This window comes from Echinops telfairi, unplaced genomic scaffold (genome assembly GCF_000313985.2).
Source record: "Echinops telfairi isolate 266 unplaced genomic scaffold, ASM31398v2 ScPeMD7_18;HRSCAF=68, whole genome shotgun sequence".
NCBI classification, from domain to species: Eukaryota; Metazoa; Chordata; class Mammalia; order Afrosoricida; family Tenrecidae; genus Echinops; species Echinops telfairi.
Genome location: NW_022103915.1, coordinates 93359050 through 93379615, shown reverse-complemented (window position 1 = coordinate 93379615; position 20566 = coordinate 93359050). Strand labels below are relative to the sequence as shown.

General features: G+C 38.3%; 1 protein-coding gene across 3 annotated transcripts in view; it reads right to left on the bottom strand.

Moving 5' to 3' along the window:
* The window catches only part of CDIN1 (CDAN1 interacting nuclease 1), a 250638-nt gene that overhangs the window by 87319 nt on the left and 142753 nt on the right, over positions 1–20566 (bottom strand). The gene's annotated exons all lie outside the window — the stretch shown is intronic.

Below are 20566 nucleotides of genomic sequence, written 5' to 3'. Positions count from 1 at the left end.
AAAATAATTGATATGCTAGACTCATAACATGGAAATCTTTACTTAAAATGTCTTAGTTGAGTCTACCAATTAGAAATAATATGTGTATTACTATGCAAAGATCAATGTTAAATTTTAAAAGTACAGTTAAACCATGTTATCTTTGGTAATTTTGGTGATTAATGCTTTAATTAAGAGGTGAGGTACATGCAGACATATGCAATAAACTGACATGATTCATCATATTGCAAAGAATAACATGATGAATGCATATGTATAGTGTGAATTATACAAAACACATGCAAATCATATACTCATTATCACACAGAGGCATTATTTTTTCCTACCATCAAGATGCAGCAAATCTTCAAGCATTACTTAATCTACCACATAACTATTTAAGAACAAAATAGCTGGTAGCCTCTTTTGCAGAAGAATTTAAACTGAGAATCTCAAGCTCATGGGAACACAGAACAGACCTGACTCCTGGCTACCTCTCTGCAGTGAGCTACACTGGAATCAAGTCCCTGGATTATTGTTCAGGTGTATCATTGTACACAGAAGTCTAAGCACTGGGGATATTAATGAAGTCTTTAAACACACTGCCAAATTAATCTTTAATTTTCAGACTAGTGACCAGTGAATACATTGGCCATTGACTAGTTCGGGTGGCCGTGGTTGGCGATGACTAGATGGCAGGGGGTTTGAGTTTGAGGTTTTTTGAGTTGAAGGAGAGCACTCCTGGTCTGGAAACAGTCTTCCAATGACAGAGTAGTCACTTCAAAACATCTATCTTCTTAGATTGATTTGTCTGTGAAGGGTCTTAAAATGAAGACCCTTCAAAATGAATACATTTTCTGCTTGGAAGTTGCTGGTCATACTAATGTCTGTGTAATTGTTAGGTCAACCAGGCTCCCCAAAACTCTGACAAAAGTAGATCAGGCTGAAGCTAAGATGTAAACCCTAAAAGCACCGGCCGGAGTTATTTATAAACGGCTACTTTTTTTTTTTAATGGCTACTTTTACAGTCTTGTTAATGTTCTCTCATTTAATGCAACTGGGAAACATGGTGTTAATGAGGCTTTGTGACTAATAAGTTAGCCATTTAGCTTTTAGTTTTAACATTAAAGTAAATAGGGAAAAACCAAAATGTCTCTGAAATTCTGATATCTGACTAACGTGTAATTGTGTTGCTCCAAGAGGTACAATTCTACCTATCTATCTATATCTATCTATCTATCTATCTATCTATCTATCTATCTATCTATCTATCTATCTATCTATCTATCTATCTATCATCTATGCTGTTAGTCCCAACAATGCATAAATCAATTTTCCTTAATTTGAGTGAAAAGATTTATTTTTCTGAAGGAGCAAGGATGACTCCTGAAAATGCCATTACTTTGATAAGATCTAATTAGCTATATGATTCAGAAACAGAAAACTTAAAAAATCACAATATACTTCAATGTATCATCGATGTCACTCTTAAATCAAACCCGAAAGAAAATATTTATAAGATCCACTCTTGTCTACATCAAATATAATAGCTTTATGCATGACTTTTTACCTCACCTGGATTAAGAAGACAGTACCCGCACTAATATATGAATATTGTGAAATTTTACAACATTTTAAAGATTTCTTTGAGATGAAAATCTATTTCACTTTTTAATTAAATCTATTTTCCAGAAAGGTCTTTAAGGCTCCACCAAGTACCTCGCATTTTCTTCTCGCTGACAGTTTTTGAAACCACGCTTGAATGCTTTCTTTATCCTTTGCTGAACAATTGAAAGATCATATGCTAAAAGACAGTGCTTTCTCTTTTTCTTGCCCTGTAATTAGGCATTTTAATACATTTCTCGATAGTTGTTACAAGAACAAACTATTGAGATTCATAGATTGAGACAATTTTGACTCCTATGATTGTATAAACACACACAATGTGAATTTTTCTTAATCATGAATCTGAAAAAATAACAAAACACCTTCAAATAAAATGATTAATCTCTGAAAGGTTAAATTGAAATGGCATTGTTGTTGCCTTAATATATGTAAATGATCTGATAGGAAACGATAATACATTTGGTTAACTAGCCTACCATAGAAATTGAATAAATGATAAATTCATATTAAGGACACATGTCCTCTGAATTAACGTATATTTGAAGAGTTTTTTGTTTGTTTTAGTTTAAATATAAAAACAATGTATACATGGTTTAAGGCAGCCAAGCAAACATGGATACACTTAAATCTGTGAGAATTAAAGTTCAATGTGAATGTATAAATATTTTCTTTTAAACATGGATGCATCTAGAAAGATATACTTTTAGCTTAACATCGCTTTCATTGGGAAGATATATTTGCGATCTGAAAGCACGTCTTTAAGATAAAAAACAAAGTGGGAAATATAAGATTCATAAAAGCTTTCAAATTAGTGTGAAGGCTAAAAAGCGCACATTTACTATCTTTTAAAACAAAGAGTACCACGCTGCCGTGTAAGGGTACACACCTTTCAGAACACAAAGAGAGAGGCTAATTGGTATCTGTCATCTTCTGGGGAAATGCTCAGACTTTCCCAGGCTGTTTTTGTAAACTACAATACACCAGGTTTTGTCACTGGGTTAGAATATTTCCATTGGACTTAATGCTAATCGAGTGTATGCTTTTTTTTTTTTTGCGTAAGCTTAACAATTAAAAAAGTATTTAGATTATACCTTATGATTTTAATATTTAGATGAGCGGCAACAAAGTACTGCACATTTGGAGAAGTTATAATTGTATATTCATAAAAACTATATAATTTTATATTCATAGATATAATTTTATATGAATAAAAATCATGCTTTGAGGGAAGATTCATGTATGAATCTTCCTTCCAGACTTAGTAGTTAAAAACTAATAGGGAATTTTCCCCTACTCCCAAATCGTTCTCACAGATTTCGCTCCTCCCTTTTAAAACCTATCTGCCTCTTGCTCTCTCAACCTATGCATGTAAGTTGCAGAAGTGTCTAAAACAGCGGTTCTCAACCTGTGGGTCGCCCTTTGGGGTCGAATGACCCTTTCACAAGGGTCGCCTAAGACCATTGGAAAATACATATGAACACATATTATATTAAGATTGTTACACCATGCTTCCAGACAAAATTTCATTTATTTGTAATTAGAAATACCTAAATAAATAGAAATAAATATTTCACAATACATAATTAGTTTTTGTGATTAATCACTATGCTTTAGTTCTGTTCAATTTGTAACAATGAAAATAAATCCTGCATATCAGATCTTTACATTATGATTCATAACAGTAGCAAAATTACAGTTACGAAGTAGCAACAAAAATAATTTGATGCTTGGGGGGTCCCCACAACCTGAGGAACTCTATGAAAGGGCTGCGGCCTTAGGAAACTTGAGAACCACGGATCTTTAGATGTCAGGCACGTAGGGACTTCCCCTGTACATATTTCATTATGCATCTATTTTGAAATGGCCATTTTCTTACATGGAGCACAAAGATAATTGTCCCACCTAACACAATGAGCAAAACCTCCTTGGTATTATCTAATACCTAATCCACATTTAACTTTCAATAATTGTCTCAGAAAGCCTCTTTTTCTGTGGTCTGTTTACTTCAATCAAAGTGCAAACAAGGTCAATTGTTGTGTTGTCTCTAAATTCTCTTTCCCAGGAAGGTTGTTCCCTCCTCAGCTTATTTCGTGTCTTGGTCTTGTTGAAGAAACTGCTCTGACATCTTTTAAAATTGACCCTGGAGTGTCACTTTTAGAGAAAGGGTAATAATGGGCGGACAACAGTACAATCTGCCAAACTTCTCAAGTTTATGTTTTTGGCTAGAGAGGGGTATAGCGCTGGCATCCTCAGGCATGCCTGCTGAGTCAATGAGCTGAGTGATTTCTAAAAGCCCTTACATGCAATCCTTATCTTCAGATTAGCGACCCTAAAACTGTAATCATCCTCCCAAAAGTGGATTTCAGTACATTGCTCTGGTTTGTAAACTATTAAAACATTTCTAATGTTAAGATATGGATGCATGAACTAATGATCATAAAAATAAGCATATAAACATTGTGCAATTGAAAGTTTATAAATACCTTTTTTTAAATGAAGGGAACTGTAATTAAGCATTTAAAAAAATTTTTAAGCATTTTCTAATAAAAAATAAAAAAATGATTTAAAAAAAAAAATCACCAGGGAATTAAAAACAAAGTTGACTGCGATGCTTCATTTTCATCTTTATTCATTTTCTCTCTCTCCCTTTTTAGTGGATCACTTAGGCCAGCAGGTTCTCATTCAATTTAATTTGTGTGAAACTTCAAAATTAAGTTATTAAAGCAGTAGATAGATGCTCTATATTTTAAGAACTATCCAATTACCCTTCTAAGATGAAGATGTACAGTCCATTCCTGGATTATAAAATCAAAATTATGTATAACTGATAGTTATGAAGTGAATTCACAACACCTAGTATAATTAAAAATCCAAAGTATATAAAATGGTTTATAAAAACATTATTATGTTTGAATTAAATACTAAAGATGTTTTAGTGTATTTGGAGGTTTCCCTTTACCTTTAACATTTGTTAATTTGGTATAGAAAGGTACACTATACAAGACAAACATTTGACCAACTGATGTCAGATACAAACCCTACTTGAGTGCTCTGACTTAAATACAAACTACACTTAAAGACAGACTTAGGAACAAAACTTGCTCATAATCTAGGAAACTGTTGTATAGAAAAGCTTTAGGCTTCTAAAATCTGATGAAAATTATAAGTACTAAATGAAAATTTAATGTGTCTTTATGCTTTTTCTGCCAAATAAAAATGTAAATTAAGATATAAGGCTGGCTCAGTCTTTCTTTGAAACAGCTTTAGCTAATAAAACTTCAAAAAGATCAGTAGTGTACAGTTTTTGAAAATCCAAAATATGAGCGACTTAAAATGGAACCATATGAAGCGCACAACAGTAAAGTAATCACAGATAAAATTACCAAATTCAAATGAAATAAATTCAAAATGAAAAGGATGAAGGGCAATTAAGTGCCTATTTTGACAATCTGAAGTGGTCAAGTTTTAGAAGTATGACACAGGAACCCTAACCTATCTATATATGAGTGATAAATGAGGCATTTTGTGTCATTACATTCCCATAAATCACTTTCTTTAACTGCTGATGGCTTTTATCAGATCTAACCTTTTCAAGCGTCTATTAGAGTGCTACCATTTTCAACTTTGACACATGTGCAGTTTACAAATTCCGCAGCTGATTAACTCTGGACAGAAGCTCATGGCACCATTGTCTTCAAGTTGGGTGAGAGCCTTCGGGTCTCAAAATCTCAGACATTTAGATTACAGTACAAAAATCTCAATCAATGTAAGGGGTTGGGATCTATTGTGCGTTGCTAAGAGCTTGTTTCCATTGAGAAACACACATCAGCAGCCTTCATTTTCTATAAGCCAGGTGACTGAAGAAATATTAAATGAAAGAATAATAGACAAGAAACCTCTGGATGATAAGGGTTGACTTCAAATCAAGTACAATGGTGTTTTGTTGTTGGCTGCTTCTTCTGGCCATCAAGTGCTTTTTTGTTTTAATGTTTGCTAAACTTCACTTTTGATGATATCAAACAAACAAAATCCTATCCAAGATTCATACATTTATAGACAAGGGATTATGACCTGGAGTAAAGCATACTTCAGTGGAGCTAGTCTAATGAGGAAGTCTCTTTGTTGCGTTTTTTACGCAGAGCAGTTGAACCAAAGGGAAGTTCATAGCGTCATGTTGCTGTAGATTCCAAACGTTCTAAATGAAAGATTGGGGAAATTCAACCAACCAACCACTCAATCAAATCAGTTGAAAAAAAAAAAAGGAAGAAACTGAAAGTTTCTAATAACCCAGCTACTGGGGAAAAAATGTGTGCAATCATTAAGATAAGAAGTGTAAAAGGTAATCTCTGTTGAAGTTGCTCATTGTTAAATCACCAAATCTCATAAGACACAGAAAGGTAAAATGAACTACCTAGGGCCGATTTTTTTCTACGTTTTATGTTTTATGTTTTTAAACATTTATCACAAGATGAAACTTTAATCAGATTATATGCCCACAATAAATGAGTGCCTAGAAATAAATAAGGCAAACACCACTAAATAAAGTCACCACTTCAGATGAGATAAACAAGACTTCAGAATATTGTTCATTTCTAATGGGCCTAATTTACTTGCAGCAAGTGTCAAATATAATTGAACCCCGCTGTCCAGGGGCTTTGATGATTAACACAAAAGCATGCAGGTACTTATCATGTATAGGTCAATGTATTATATAAATAGCACCTACATAAATACACTTGAGTAGCTAATGGTTTGGGAGGACAAAGATAACAAAGGAACTTATTTAGAAAATAGAATGGATGCAGGCCCTAAACGAAAGCTGAAGTTTAAAGAAATCCTGTCATTAGCAATAAGAGCCAGACAGAACAAATCTTGACACTGGTTCTTTGACCACCAGAAGCCTGCTACTTCAAATAGGATTAGTTGTGATAAGAACTATGCAGCCATCAAGGCTAAATAATAAAATCTGAAGAGATGTGCTACAGGCATAAAGTACAAATGTTCACAAGAGAGCCTCCTGTGGCAGATTGCCTCTTGTTGCTAAATGACAAATCTTGGAAAAATAGTGGGGGAAGGACAACTTTTTCCAGCATCACAACCCACACAGTCAACATCTAAAGCCAATCCATGACAAATTAAAAACTTCTTTATTTCACTAATAATGTCGCTCCTCATGGAAGCTGGGCAGTTACACTTTGACAATTCAGATGTAAATCCTGAGTTGCCTATGAGTATTCATGACAAAGGCATATTTATCATTTAAAACAAAAGGACATGACTTCTTGGTGTTCATATCAAAGACCAGTGATGGATGAGGCCATGCTAATCAAAAGACAGACTAGAAAGAACACAGATGTTTGCTACTTTGATTAAGAAAAGGCTGTCCCCCCCTAAAGCCTCCCCAATATGGTCATTGCAAATGATTTTCCATGTGGAATTTTGAATGGAAATTTAGAGTTTAAAATGTCCAGCTATTGTATTTGTAATAAAATAAATATCAGGCGCTTCCTCCCAACCTCACATTTTAGAATCAAAACTTTTGGAACTCAAAACCAGGTGGAACCATAGGGGAGAAGCAGTCCTTCAGTGGTAAGGATAGAGAGATGGCCACAACTGGTATTACTTTTTCAGTTATTATTTTCAGTCTACAAAATGGAAAGAAAGTCTATTACCTAAAACTTGCAAAAACAACGTAACTGTGATCTGGAATCAACCTGAGGAACATGAAAGAGTGGGAGGTCTAAGACATTTTTTACAATATTTGTTTCTACATTGTGTCTTTGCCTTCGTTCCAATTGGTGAACAGTTTTAAAGTTAGCTGTTTATATATAGCATTTCCTCCCATTCCACTGATGAAGAGCTATCATCAGGACTGGCTAATAGAAATCCAATTTACAAGGCCCTGTTCGTCTGAGTGCCTTTCAAGATGCACAGGATTGGTAACCCTTCAGAGCTGCAAACAAATGCCTGCTTTTCCCAGGCAGGGCTATTGTGATGTTTGTTACTGTGAAGGCCTCCCAGTCAGGTCACCTTGCAGGTATTCCGATGGTGGGGCTGGAGATCCGCATTCTTGTAATCGACCTGTTTGCTGCCAATGTTCCTTGCTATCTTCTCAGTGCACACTGGTTGGTAAGCTTCTAAAAAGAGTGGACTATGACTAAAAAAAACCACACACCAATATAAAGCTTAGTGGAGAAAAGAACTATTTCTGCATGATAAGGGAACAAAGGAACAAACACAACTTGGATACTTTGTGTTGCCAGATGAAATGCTGGGTGCACAAATGATACGCAAGTTTTCCTTCTGATGGGATCATTGTCCTCTCAAAGTGGTGGTTCCCTCAAACGCCCATGGTCACTCTTCGCACCCACAATTGTGGTTGTTTTTGTACGGAGAATCTGGCAGGAGCATCCATTTTCCAGTACTGAGTTGCAGCTGTACAGGAACCAAGGGCCGATTTTCATGAACGGTATTAACTACTACATGCCCTACTTTTAATAGGTAGGCAGACCCTCTGGGTTTTTTTTTGTTGTTGTTGTTTGTTTGTTTTTAGGTACACACCTGCTTCTCACAGATGGAATTAGGGATGGATTTTTCCAGAGGGCTTAACACTCAAACTATTAAGACATATTTGTTGGATAACAAAAATCTTTCACCTCTTGGCCCTTTTGTGAAAAAAAATTTACTGGGTGCCTAATATATTTAATATTCAGTAGCATGTGAGAATAGTTTTTATGCAACTCTGATGGTTAGAAAGATAGATAACTCAATTATTAGATCATCTATCAAAATATTCTGATATATAAGAGGCTACTAAAGAGATTGATGACTGAGAAAGTCCACTGATTCCTAGCCATCATATTCATGCATTTGGCCAGACAACATTTTTCGCTGCCTTCACAAGCAAGCTTCATTACCCATCACTCCACTGAAAAGAGTTTATTATGAGGCTGCCATCTTGGCAAGACTATTATTTAGATGATAAATGCTGGTGGGGGGAGGGGGGAGTGTGCCTACTTAAAAAAATGCAAAAAAGAGATGAGATTTTCTGACAGAGAAAACAAACAGCATCTCCATTTCTAATTAACTTAAATTTGGCAGATACAAATATAGGTCAGTTAAAGCTATGATGTTATCTTCTGTCTGAATTTTGCCCTTAATTTGTAAAATGTAAATTAACTAATTAGAAGGAAAACAGCATGAGTAGTGACAAAATGCTTCAGCTGGGTCTTTGCTTCCTGACATTTATGATCAACTATTTTGAATTATTGCTTTTTAAAGTAATTGATAGAATTTTCTTTTCCTTGCCATGATAAAGGAGACTACACAGAATATAGAAGAGAAAGCCAAGGGCCTGGCATTAACAGTAAGACTTTGTGGTATGCTTTCTCAGGAAAAGATGTGTATGTAGGATGCTATCTTAGGAGGAGCAATTGAGTTAATGTATGCCTGTGTACCGAGGGGTGAATACAGGACAAGGAAGTGTACAGACATTAAGTCATTTGGTTAAAAAGACTGCGTGCTTCCGACAGGAGAAAAAGATGTCTGCAACTGGGCTGGGCTATCGTGGATGACGCAGTCAGCGCTCAACCCTTTCCCTGTCATTTCGAGTGGATGTGCTGTGTATTCAAGCAATTAGTGAGAAGAGTGCAAGTGCCCATGTAGGTGCTGGGTGGGGCTTGATGTTAGTTGGTGTTGGAGAATGGTTGGGGGGGCGGGGGATGAGCTGAATTTGGCCACTTGCATTTCAGCAGGAAAATCTGTCATTGTAAAGTAAAATTAATTCATGTAATAGTTAAATGAAAAGAGGGTTTCAACTATTTCTATGTAGATAAAGATTCGACAATGAGAAGTACAGCCACAATGTCAGATATAAATGTCAATTAGAAGTTACATACACTTCTGCGGTAAGGTCTGTGGGGGTGGCCACTCTTCAGCATAGGGGAACCAGTGTGGCTAGGCCTTGGGCAGGCGGAGCAGGATCGGGGCTGTCAGTTCTCATAGCACATAAACTTAGAGGTCTAGCCTGAATGAGGAACACCGGGAAACTGGAGCTGAAGCCTTGCAGGAATGTAGACAGGAGCCGAAAGTGCTCTGTCGGTCCAGGGCACTGGTTTCCAGTGACATGACAACATTTGAAAGCGTGGAGAAAGCAGAAGCGAGACGCGAGACGTAACTCAAACAAACATATCGGATACACCGTGTGCTATTACGAAGTTAATTATGCAAAACAGGTGAAGTTAAAAACCAAACCAAACCTCAAACTCAGTACTTTAAAATTTTTGTCCATTTGTAAAATACTTCTTGGACAAAATTATTTAAATTTCATTTAGTAGACAAAGTTAACACATTTGGAAACAATACAACTGAAATATTGGAATATATTTGTTTTCCAATATTGTGGCAAATACACATTTTCCTTCCACACTTTGTACAGTACAATGTAAATGATTAGGGAATACTATTATGGTCTTTGTATATCGATGAGTGGTGGATTTGGCAAGTACATCTTTCTGAATAAGTGCTCCTGAGTAAAAGCAGTTGTTTCCTTAGAATTTTGCTTATACTTTTATATTTTAGAAATTCATTAATAACAAGTGTTTCCATCCCATCCACAAAGCACTGTGAATTTAGAAATCATAAGAGTAACTAGTCAAAGCAGCACTTAGCCAGTATATGAATCTAACAAAGAACATCGTATTTATACATGACAGAAAATTCTCTTGACAGCTCGCTGGCCTCCACCTAACTCTTCAAACTCTCAGACTTAACACATGATAAGCCTACAAGGCAAGTACTTCCAAAGCCACTGACGATTCACCTTATACATTAACATTATACATTAACCTTGCACTTCAGAGGTAATCCTTAAACATTTGATCTCCAATATATTGGTTTCTACCACAAAGATAAAGACTATAAAACATATTATACCATACACACCCTCCCATTTGTTTAGTTTTTCTCTTTTAGACATCAATAATCTCAAGCCTCATTTGTCTTTCTGGAAAAACAAAACCAAAAAACCAACTAATTTTATTTCTTCTAAGTAAAAGCATGAATAGTTTCAAGTAATGGCTTGGGCTTGATGGTGAGTGGAAAAAAACACACCAAAAAAACAAACAAAAAAGGTTCCAGGACTAATAAAGCAATCATTTAAGTCTAGTTCTATCTTTAAATATTTCTGTATTGATGGCAGCCTTTCGTGCTTGGAGGAGCGTGTTTACCTGTGAAAGAGGAGGAAGGCACAAGACAAACGCAATGTGTGCTAGGTATTCTGCCTGGCCCTGAGTCCCTCAGTATCGCAGGAAGGTCAGACCCTTTCAGCATTTTACTGCTGTGTCAAAATACACCAGCAAACCATCGCACCACAGGAGGAAGAATGACCTTTCAGGGCTTTCTGTTTGGGCTGCCAAAGGAGCTTTGGACATGGGGTGTGCATGAGTGGTTTTCCTGGCTGTTTGACAAATGCAACTCTCACGGTTTCTTTCAAGTGTGATTGTTAAAAACACAGTTTGGAACGACTTCCCAAAGCCATATAACTCATGGGAGGAACTGATAGGAGGTTAACTAGCAACAGTCCAAATAATCAGATTCAATGAAATTAGAGCAAAATTACTTTATAAGTGCTCAAGAGATGGAGACTGGGCATCAGACAAACCAGAAATAATCTTGTACTAATTAATGTTAATCAGTTCTGTAAGCACTATTGCAGATGTCATAGGATGGTTGTCTTCCCTCTGTCTGTAGAGTAGGCATTGCTCTGCTCTCTCTGTGAGATCGTCTGTTTTTGCTGCAGACGATCCATCACCTGAACCCAGTGGCCTTTGGACCACCTTGTACATTCCAACTCAAGTGCCGGAAACCTAGATTCTTTCCTTTCTTCAAATGTTTTGACTGCATCACGATGATAACATTATAAACTCAGTTATATAACATTATAAAGCTCTGTTCCATATACCACAACAAAACATTGTGCTACTTGGCAAATTCTGCAAAGGCTGTCTCTGTAAATCTGTACTGTACCTTTCCACGTCCATCGTTAACATTATGTGAATTATTAGATGATTTCAATATGAATGAGTGCAATTGCAGTAGTGTTCCTATCTCCAACTTCTTGTTTCTGCCCTAAACGTTGCTACTGGAAGAGCCATCTAAAAGTCCTGATCATGCCATTCTTCCACTGAAAAAACTCCCCTGGTTTTCTACTCTTCTGTCCTCTGTAACTCTGTGATTTTCACCCGAGTATTTCATCTCGCTGTGCTCCAATTTTCTCATAAAGATGGGAATAAAATACTAGGACCTACCTCTTAGTGTAGCTATGTGGATTAAAGAAGATACTAATTAAAATTGCTTAAACCAGTGCCTTGAAAATAGTAGGTACTCAATTAATGTTCACTACTATTGTAATCTATGCAAATGCTTTATTTCCCTAACTAGATTAACTTAAGTTAAATTCCTTGCAGGTAAGGTTAGGGTTTCTCACCTTTGTGTTCTCTGCAATACTGACTACACAGAAAAACTGAAAAATAGCTACTAGATTCCATTGTGCAACAATCTTATTACTGATGGGCCAGTTTATCGGAGCTCATCACATTGACAATATATAATGATAATAATACAACATTAAGACAACCAATGGCAATTGGGGCGGATTAAATATTTTGGGCTAGTGGTAAGTTTGGTATTATTTTACACACCTGGTCTATTATCACACAACCAAAAGACTTCAATTTTACGACCTTCATAATATGGAGTGCACTAGTGTCTCAGAGTTGATAACGACGATAGGCTCCTAGTTTCATATTCTGATTTAATGTTGACTTTACGATCATTAATAAGAAGTCACGGCTGTTCAAAGATGAGTCTATCTCTCTGTTCCTGTTACCGTAAGAAACTGGCTCCTGTTCTAGAGGGTCTTTGAGTTGGGATTGACTGGACGGCAGCAGACTTTGGTTTGGGTTGAAAATAAACTCAAAGCCCATTGGTAGGCAACTGGACACCCCCTTACTGAAGGGTTGTGGGGAGTAGATGAGCCAGTCAGGGTGCAGGGTAGCAAAGATGAAACATATAACTTTCCTCTAGTTCTTAAATGCTTCCTCCCCCCCCCCACTATCATGATCCCAATTCTACCTTACAAATCTGGCTAGACCAGAGGATGTACTTTGGTACAGATAGCAACTGGAAACACAGGGAATCCAGGACAGATGACTCCTTCAGGACCAGGGGTGAGATTGGCGATGCCTGGAAGGTGGAGGGAATGTGGGGTAGAAAGGGGATCCGATTACAAGAATCTACATATAGCCTCCTCCCTGGGGGATGGACAGCAGAGAAGAGGGTGGGGGGAGACATCGGACAGTGTAGCTTATGACAAAACAATAATAATTTATGAATTATGAAGGGTTCATGAGGGAGAGGGGTGTGGGGAGGGAGGGGGAAAATGAGCAGCCGATATTAAGGGCTAAAGTAGAAGGCAAATGTTTTGAGAATGATGAGGGCAACAAATGTACATATGTGCTTGATGCATGAATGGATTGTGACAAGAATTGTATGAGCCCCCAATAACATAATTTTAAGAAAGAAACTGCGGTCGTTAGATCCTTTTATGTCAACTTGAGGATGGAGGTAGGGGTGGAGTCTAACCTGTCAATCAGCTCACAGCCTGACGGTGCTTCTTTGGCGGCGTGGCCTTCTCTGAAGGAGAGGGACCTCCTCCTCTCTCTGCCACTGACCCTGAAGCTGCTGGAGCCCAGCCACGTGTCCATGGACCTTGGATCTACTCACCTCTGCACCTCTAGCCTCAAATCTTCCTCTGGGTCATGCATGTGTCCACGCCGGTCTGAAGAGGGACCTATGGCCTACTATTGGGCTTACGGATTTGACTTACACTGGGCGAGGATGCTTCTTTTTAAGAGATATGTACTTCTTGATATAAAGCTTTCTCTTGTTTCGCTAGTCCCTCCTTTGCCCTGCATCTCGATATGCTTTCATTGGGTCAACCTCCCCTCCCCTCTCACTTAAGGCTGAAGAACTTGACATACTCCGAAGTGTGTCTATAAAATACTGTTTTAATATTGAGTTGGTTATGTGCCTACATCTGACTCACCTGCCTAAACATCCTGTCATTCCTGATTGAAAGACTGAAAAACCCAAAGCCATTTTACCTAGAAATGTTGGTGTGTGGAGCCCTGGTGGTGTAGTGGTTATGCATTGGGCTGCTAACCACCAGGTCCACAGTTTGAGACCAACAACCCCTCCATGAGAGAAAGATGAGGCCTTCAAGTCCCCCAAAGATTTATAGTCTCTGAAACCCACAGAGGCATATCCCAATGATAGGAAAGAAAGGGAATAACTAGAAGTATCATAAAGTGCTGCTCGTATTGTAAAATGATACCACTTTGGAAAATGCATAATTGTTTTGTATAAAGATATACACACACTTACCAAATTACTCAATCATTTCATTCCTAGATATTTATCCACGAGAAATGAAACTATAAAAATTTGTCCATGGTATTCATAGCATAGCTGAAACTAGAACTGACCTGAATGTCCAGCAAGAGATGAATGGATAAACAAATAGTGATATACAAATGATTATGCGCTCCTCAGCAATAAAAATGAATGAACTACTGATAGATGCAACAGTATAGATGAATCTTGGGAGTAAAATACAAAAACCAACACACATACACGTTGTTCTATCTAAGTAAAATACTAGAAATGCAAGCTGACCTATTGTAACAGAAAGATTAGTGGTTTCCAATGGCTGGTTGAGGGGAGAGTTGCAAGGGAAGAAAGGACAGATTTTAAGGGACACAAGAAGCCTTTTGTATGTGATAAGAACACTCATTATCTTCACCATGTTGGTGGTTTTTACAGACCCATACATGTCTATACTTATTAAATATAGTGTTCTTAATATACACATCTTAAGTACATGTGAAATATGTGATTTAAGATGTAAAATATACAGCCCTTAGATACATACCAGTTTCAACAAGTTCACTGAAAATTGAGATTAAGAGAATGGAATTTTTCTCAGAATTTATTGAAGACTTCTCATAGGCACAGTTTATTATATGTCAATTAAACATCAATAAAGCGATGTAACTAACATTCTTATTTATTAAAATAAGCGTACTCTTCACAGCGCCTACGTACCCACAAACTAGAACGCAGAACAAAATAAGAACCCTGTTTAGTAAGACAAATATAACAAATAACCTATATTCCTTAAAGCTCATTCTGCAGTCCACATAGCCTATGAATTCAGCTGTCCTTTGCACAAGGCAGTCAAAATGAGTTACTAGGTAATACACACAGAAATGCCCACATTCTGCCGATTTCACGTCCAACAGTTCAGGAGGATATTCTATTTTAGGTGGCAGGGCTTTATAATAATCCCAACCATGGACAGGTATTTTGAAGACAAAATAATGGCTCTTGGGAAGAGCAACAGCTTCTTGCCTAGCCTATTCTGAACCATACAAAGGTAGATGTGTCAACATCATATATGCGTGAGGTTTGGGGCTTAATCTCGGCACAAAACTAATTTTCTAAGTAGTCTTTTATAACAGACTGACCAGTATGACTGACATGAGACCATGTGGTGAAGTAGAAAGGTGACAGGTGTGGCATTCAGAAGGAGACCTGGATTCAGGTGCCACCTCTGCAGTTTACTGTCACAGTCATTGTGGTCTCTTAACAAATCAAAGCCAAAGGCTGAATTCCTATGGAATAACAAAGTGCTTGTCAATGTTTGCTGACCAGAACCAGTATTCCTGGATTAAAGCAATTATTGCTCCCTTCAAGACTGTTTGGAAGCAGATGGACTAGGGATCCTAGGGTTGGTTAGCTGGCCAATCAGAGCTGAGTAAGATGAGAGATTTACATGCTGGATGTAGATTAACATCACATAAAGTTTTAAAATTGGGACAAAATGATAGGGGCTACATTCTAGATTTTCTGAAAGACAGAAGTAATTTCAAAATGAAACAACAACAACAACAACAAAATTAAAAGCAGCCAAACAAACAAACAAACAGAAAGAAGAAACATTAATATAAAAGTAGTGCTCTACACCAGTGAACAGCACTGCACTGGTCAAAGAAGGGGCTGACTGAGCAGCTGTGAATGTGTCTGGCTCTGCACGGTCCTTCAACAATCCATTCTCACTCACCAGGCTCCGGAGAAGGATCACTACACCTTCTCTGAGTCTCCCAATGCAGGGTTTCGGCTCCCCATTGTTTCTAATCTAGCTGTGATGGATCTGCTTTTTTATACACATTAAAAACAACTGGGTCTTTTCCTGTTTTGGTCAACTGGTCAAGATCGAACCACTTCAAGCCACATTAGAGGACAAGGAGGAGTGGCTGGTAAGTCTGACATTTGTAACCTGGGGACTGACTGCCTGTATTTCTAATACACAGTGAACTTAGAGAACCATGACCTGAGTTTCCAAGCCATTTTAGCAGCAGATTCAACCTGATCATTGTTACAGTAGAACTCGTCTCTGCATTCTTGGGTTCCTGACTCCTAACTGGTTTTGAGTTCCCCTCGCCTCACTGGGTATTAGTTGAATCTCTTTCTCTCTTTTTTCCTTCCTTCTTTGGAGAATCTGAATGGTCATTTTTCTATTCTTAGGATGGCTCCCAATCATTTGCTTGTCAGTCTAGGATAACAATTTTGAATCATGCGTGACTCAGATTATCTGTATCAGAGTTGGTCTGCAAGAAAGGTCAAGAGTCATCCTTTGAACAATTCTTTGGTTTCCTGGAGTTGGGCAAATGATCAATACCCATCACATAAAAATCTGGTATTTGCTTAAATACAGTAATCAGATAAATATCTTTCTAGGCAGAAAAACCACAACTCATTGATGTTTCCTTATAGATCTATTTTCTTTCCCTTCAATACTTTGATGTTCTTTTAATTCATTCCAGTTCCTCAATAAGCATCTCTTTATTGAAAAACATAAACTCCAAAGGCCTAAGATAACATTTCTGCTCCTTATTTGGTTTTTATCTAAAACCATCATTGAAAAACAATGAATAATGGCAGAACATATAAATTCCTGGATGGGAAAGTCTTTCTTACATACAAAATGTGTGGGGTGGGGTGGGGTGGGGGGTGGGTACCTGGCACTTATCCACTAGGTGAAATCATTATTATAAAAGTGCTATGCACACAGAAGACACTTCTCTTGTCTTTATTAAATATTATGCACTAGCAGCTAATAATGGGTGTTAAGTATTGGTCGGCAAAAACAGAACATCAATATCTTGCAACCATCTCTACTATAAGAGATGGAAAAGCAAATAATTATATTTTACCTTTATAGAAGCCCTCTCTAATACATTTGCTAATTATTAGTCAATCTTTCTCCTGTTGGTGCTGATGACTACTTGTTAGTTTAAGGCAGCAGTGCCTTGCGAAGCTGCTGTAATTGAAGGTTTGCAAGAGAGCTTCTATTGCTGAGGCAGATACTCCAACTCAAGACAGATGTGATCAGCCTTGTTGTTAACAAGACTGAAATAACTGGGAATCTATGATTTGGTTAATTGTAGGCTTCCTGGAAGTATCTTAGTAAAGGAAGGACTTTGTCCATCCTCTGCAAAGTACCTTCCTTAACGTGAACTGCATTGCAGCCCAATTCGAAATGCCTTACCTCTCACATTATCAGAGACCAGAGAAAGCAATTGCTAGGCCATTGAGTAAATAACGGATCTTTAAAGGATACTTAGAGGTAAGAGTTAGAGTCCAATCAATTATTGTGGCAGAAGGTATTAGCTTAGCATGGCCTCTAAGAGCGTAGACTCACTGGAGCCAAAGTCTCAAAAATCCAGCAGCTGAAACTCAGCTCTTAATCTCTTCGGTGGTACTTAATATGAGCAAGGGCCATATAGTCGCTTCAGTTCTCCCCTCCCTTCCCTTCTTATACCAGTTTGGGAAACAGCTTTGGAAAGGCTTCAAAAAGTTGATTGGAGAATTTCAGTGTCTTCTCATCCCACTGTTTCCTTAAATGTTTGAAGCTCTCTCGTATCTACATATTCTCTTAGATAGTGGCCTGTAGCCTCGGTCGAAGGGATTGGTCTTCGAGCCCCAAGTTTTCTAGGAGTCTGCTGTGTCTGCCCCGACAGGTCCCACATGCCTCGAAGTACTCTCAGACCCATTTGATAAGGATTTCAAGGTCCCAGGGACAGGAGGAGGGCCTCGGATACGGTAAGGAGTGTGCTATCAGGTGGTAATGTTCCCTGTACCCCTCACAGACTCCTCACCGCACTTATTTTAAGGGCTGATAGGAAGAAAAAGAACAAGGTCAAGAAAGCCAGAGAAGGCTAGGAGAGAGATAGAACCTGAGGTGTGAAGAGAACTCGGGTGGAAGAGAGGCAGGTCCCACGTGTCATGGTCAACCAAGAAAGTCAGGCTCACTCCCATGGAGTCAATGCCAGTCGACTCATCATGACCCAACAGGCCAGGGTTGAATCACCCCTTGGAGGTTTCTGAGACTATTACTCCTTACAGGAGTAGAAAGCCTCTGGGTTTTATTTCCAAGATGGTAGAGAGCTTGAAGAGTCTTGAGCAGAAAAGGCCACATCCTGATTTCTGTTTTCCAAGAGTCACTCTGGCTGGGCATGAAAACTAACCGTAGAATTGACACAGTAAGACCAGTTTGGACACGACAGCAACCGTCTGAGAAACAATGGTAGCCGTTGAGGCAAGAGGGTAATAACTGGCATGATTTGACGCTGGTGACAAAGCTGACAGGACTTGCTGACGGACCGCATGTAGGCTGATGGAGGTTTTTCACTTGAGCATCTGGACAAATTATTGCACCATTAATTGAACTGTAGGAGGAAAAAAAGGATGAACAAGGCTGAGAAGAGAAATTGAGAGCTCAGTTTTGCACATGCAAGGTGTGAGGTACTGCTTAGATATCAAAGGGGAGATACTTAGTGGATAGGTGACTAGACAAATTTGAATTCAGGGGAAATATGAAGACTGGAGGTAAAATCAATAAGACATCAGCGTAGAGATGGTATTTAAGGCCATAGGACCCAATGAGATCCCCAAGGGGGTCATTCGTGACATTGAGTGTAGATAGGAAAAGGGGGAGGAGCAGTGGGCCCTGAGGCCCTCCGCCTTAGTGTCTGAGGACAGGAAGGTGAGTCAGCAAAGGAGACTGAGTACATGGCTGGCAGAGTGGGACCAACCCCAGAGGAATGTGATGCCTTGTATCATGTAACTGATACAACATACTGAGGAAGATACTATTCACCCCATTTTACTAGGGAGATGAGAGAAGCTCAGAGACATTAAGTAAGTTGCTAAGAAAAGGAAATGTTTTAATAATGAGAAAGTATATTTCATTATCAACAGTGTTAAACTGTTGAAAGACTGAGTAAGATCACTTACTCATGCAAAAGAAAGTTTTTCTAGGAAACGTTAGGCTACCAGTTAAGGGCTTTGTTGATGGGGGAAATGTGTTTCTACATCATTTCACAAAGGTTGGATGACCCGAGGTTTATGGTAAAATCCAAAGGCTTTAATCTGAAACCGTGTGTCAATTAGATAATGTTTATTGTTGTGTATCTTTATGTAGGGTTATCAATTTGAATTAGTCCATATCTCAACCAATAGCCTCCTTGCAATTCTGCCTTCGGGTGGAGTGCTGATTTCTCTTTATCAAAATGCCCAAACACTGGGAAGATACTATCATTATCAGAACCAAGTGGAGGTAAATGCCTCTCTGAGCGGCTCACAGTTTGGGAAACCTGCATTTCGTGATCTCTCTTCAGACATCGGGTACCATCTTCTCGGTAGAGTATATCCTCCCTGAATGATCACCAGTTTCCATAGAGCTGCCACGGACCCGATTCTGGCTGCTGGTGATCTGTTGGTGGGAGGGGGGCTGTGCAGCGTCAGGTTTTCAATGGCTGAGTTTTGGAAGGCAGATAACCAGGACTCTCTTTGAATGCATTTCTGGGCCAACTCACACTTCCAACCTGGTGGCTAGCAGCCAAGCATGTAACCAATTTGTGTCACTTTTCAATGATCTACACCCTTTAAACCAAAGCTCACTTGCTCTTCTCATGAGACATGCCTCAACGGAATTATGCCAATGTAGTCGGTACATATTCAAACAATGTGCTCAGGGACTGAAAATCAATAGTCTCCTAAGCAAAAGATCTTAGAAAAGAAAAAAAGGAATATGCAACAAAATACTTTCAAATCCAGCCCAATGAAAACTGTGTTAAGTCCCAGCCCCTCCACCCATGTTCAATAATCTGCAGGTGACTGGATTATTGAGTAGGCACCACAAAGTGGATGAGCAAGCACATAGTAGGCACTCAATAAATAGCTGGGTTGTTTTAAATAAAGGCATACTGTTGAGTTTTTAAATACACTTGACTGTTTTAAATAAACTCTACAGTTTGGGATTACATTTTTTATTGATGCTCACAAAAGACGTCGCCAGTACCACAGAGAGGCAATGAGTCACAATGCATAACGATTGAGCTTATCATTTTAAAAAATCCTCTAGTAACTTAAACTTACACAATTTGATTTTCTTCTCATTGCTTTCCCTATACTATCAAAAATGATGCTTTCTTTACAATTTCAAACTCATCATAAAATTGCTAAAAATCTAAAATTCAATTTGCCACATTACTGCTAATTTGAATAATGGCCGAATAAAGCACAGGAAACGCTGAAGCAGCATTGATTTCTAAAACATTTTGCACTTTCCTCCTCCATCCCCGTAAAGTAAAGCTCGGATGCTACGCACAATTACACAAGAAAATCAAGAAAGCCATTACATTCAGCATTTTGTCATGATCATTGTTACCATGGCAAAAAGTGGGCTCGGCTTAGCACAGCTGCTAGGAGCAAGGTCTGCTGGCCTTTTGTAAAGCCGAGTAACAAGATTCTGTAGTCTGCCACTGTCCCCCCCCCC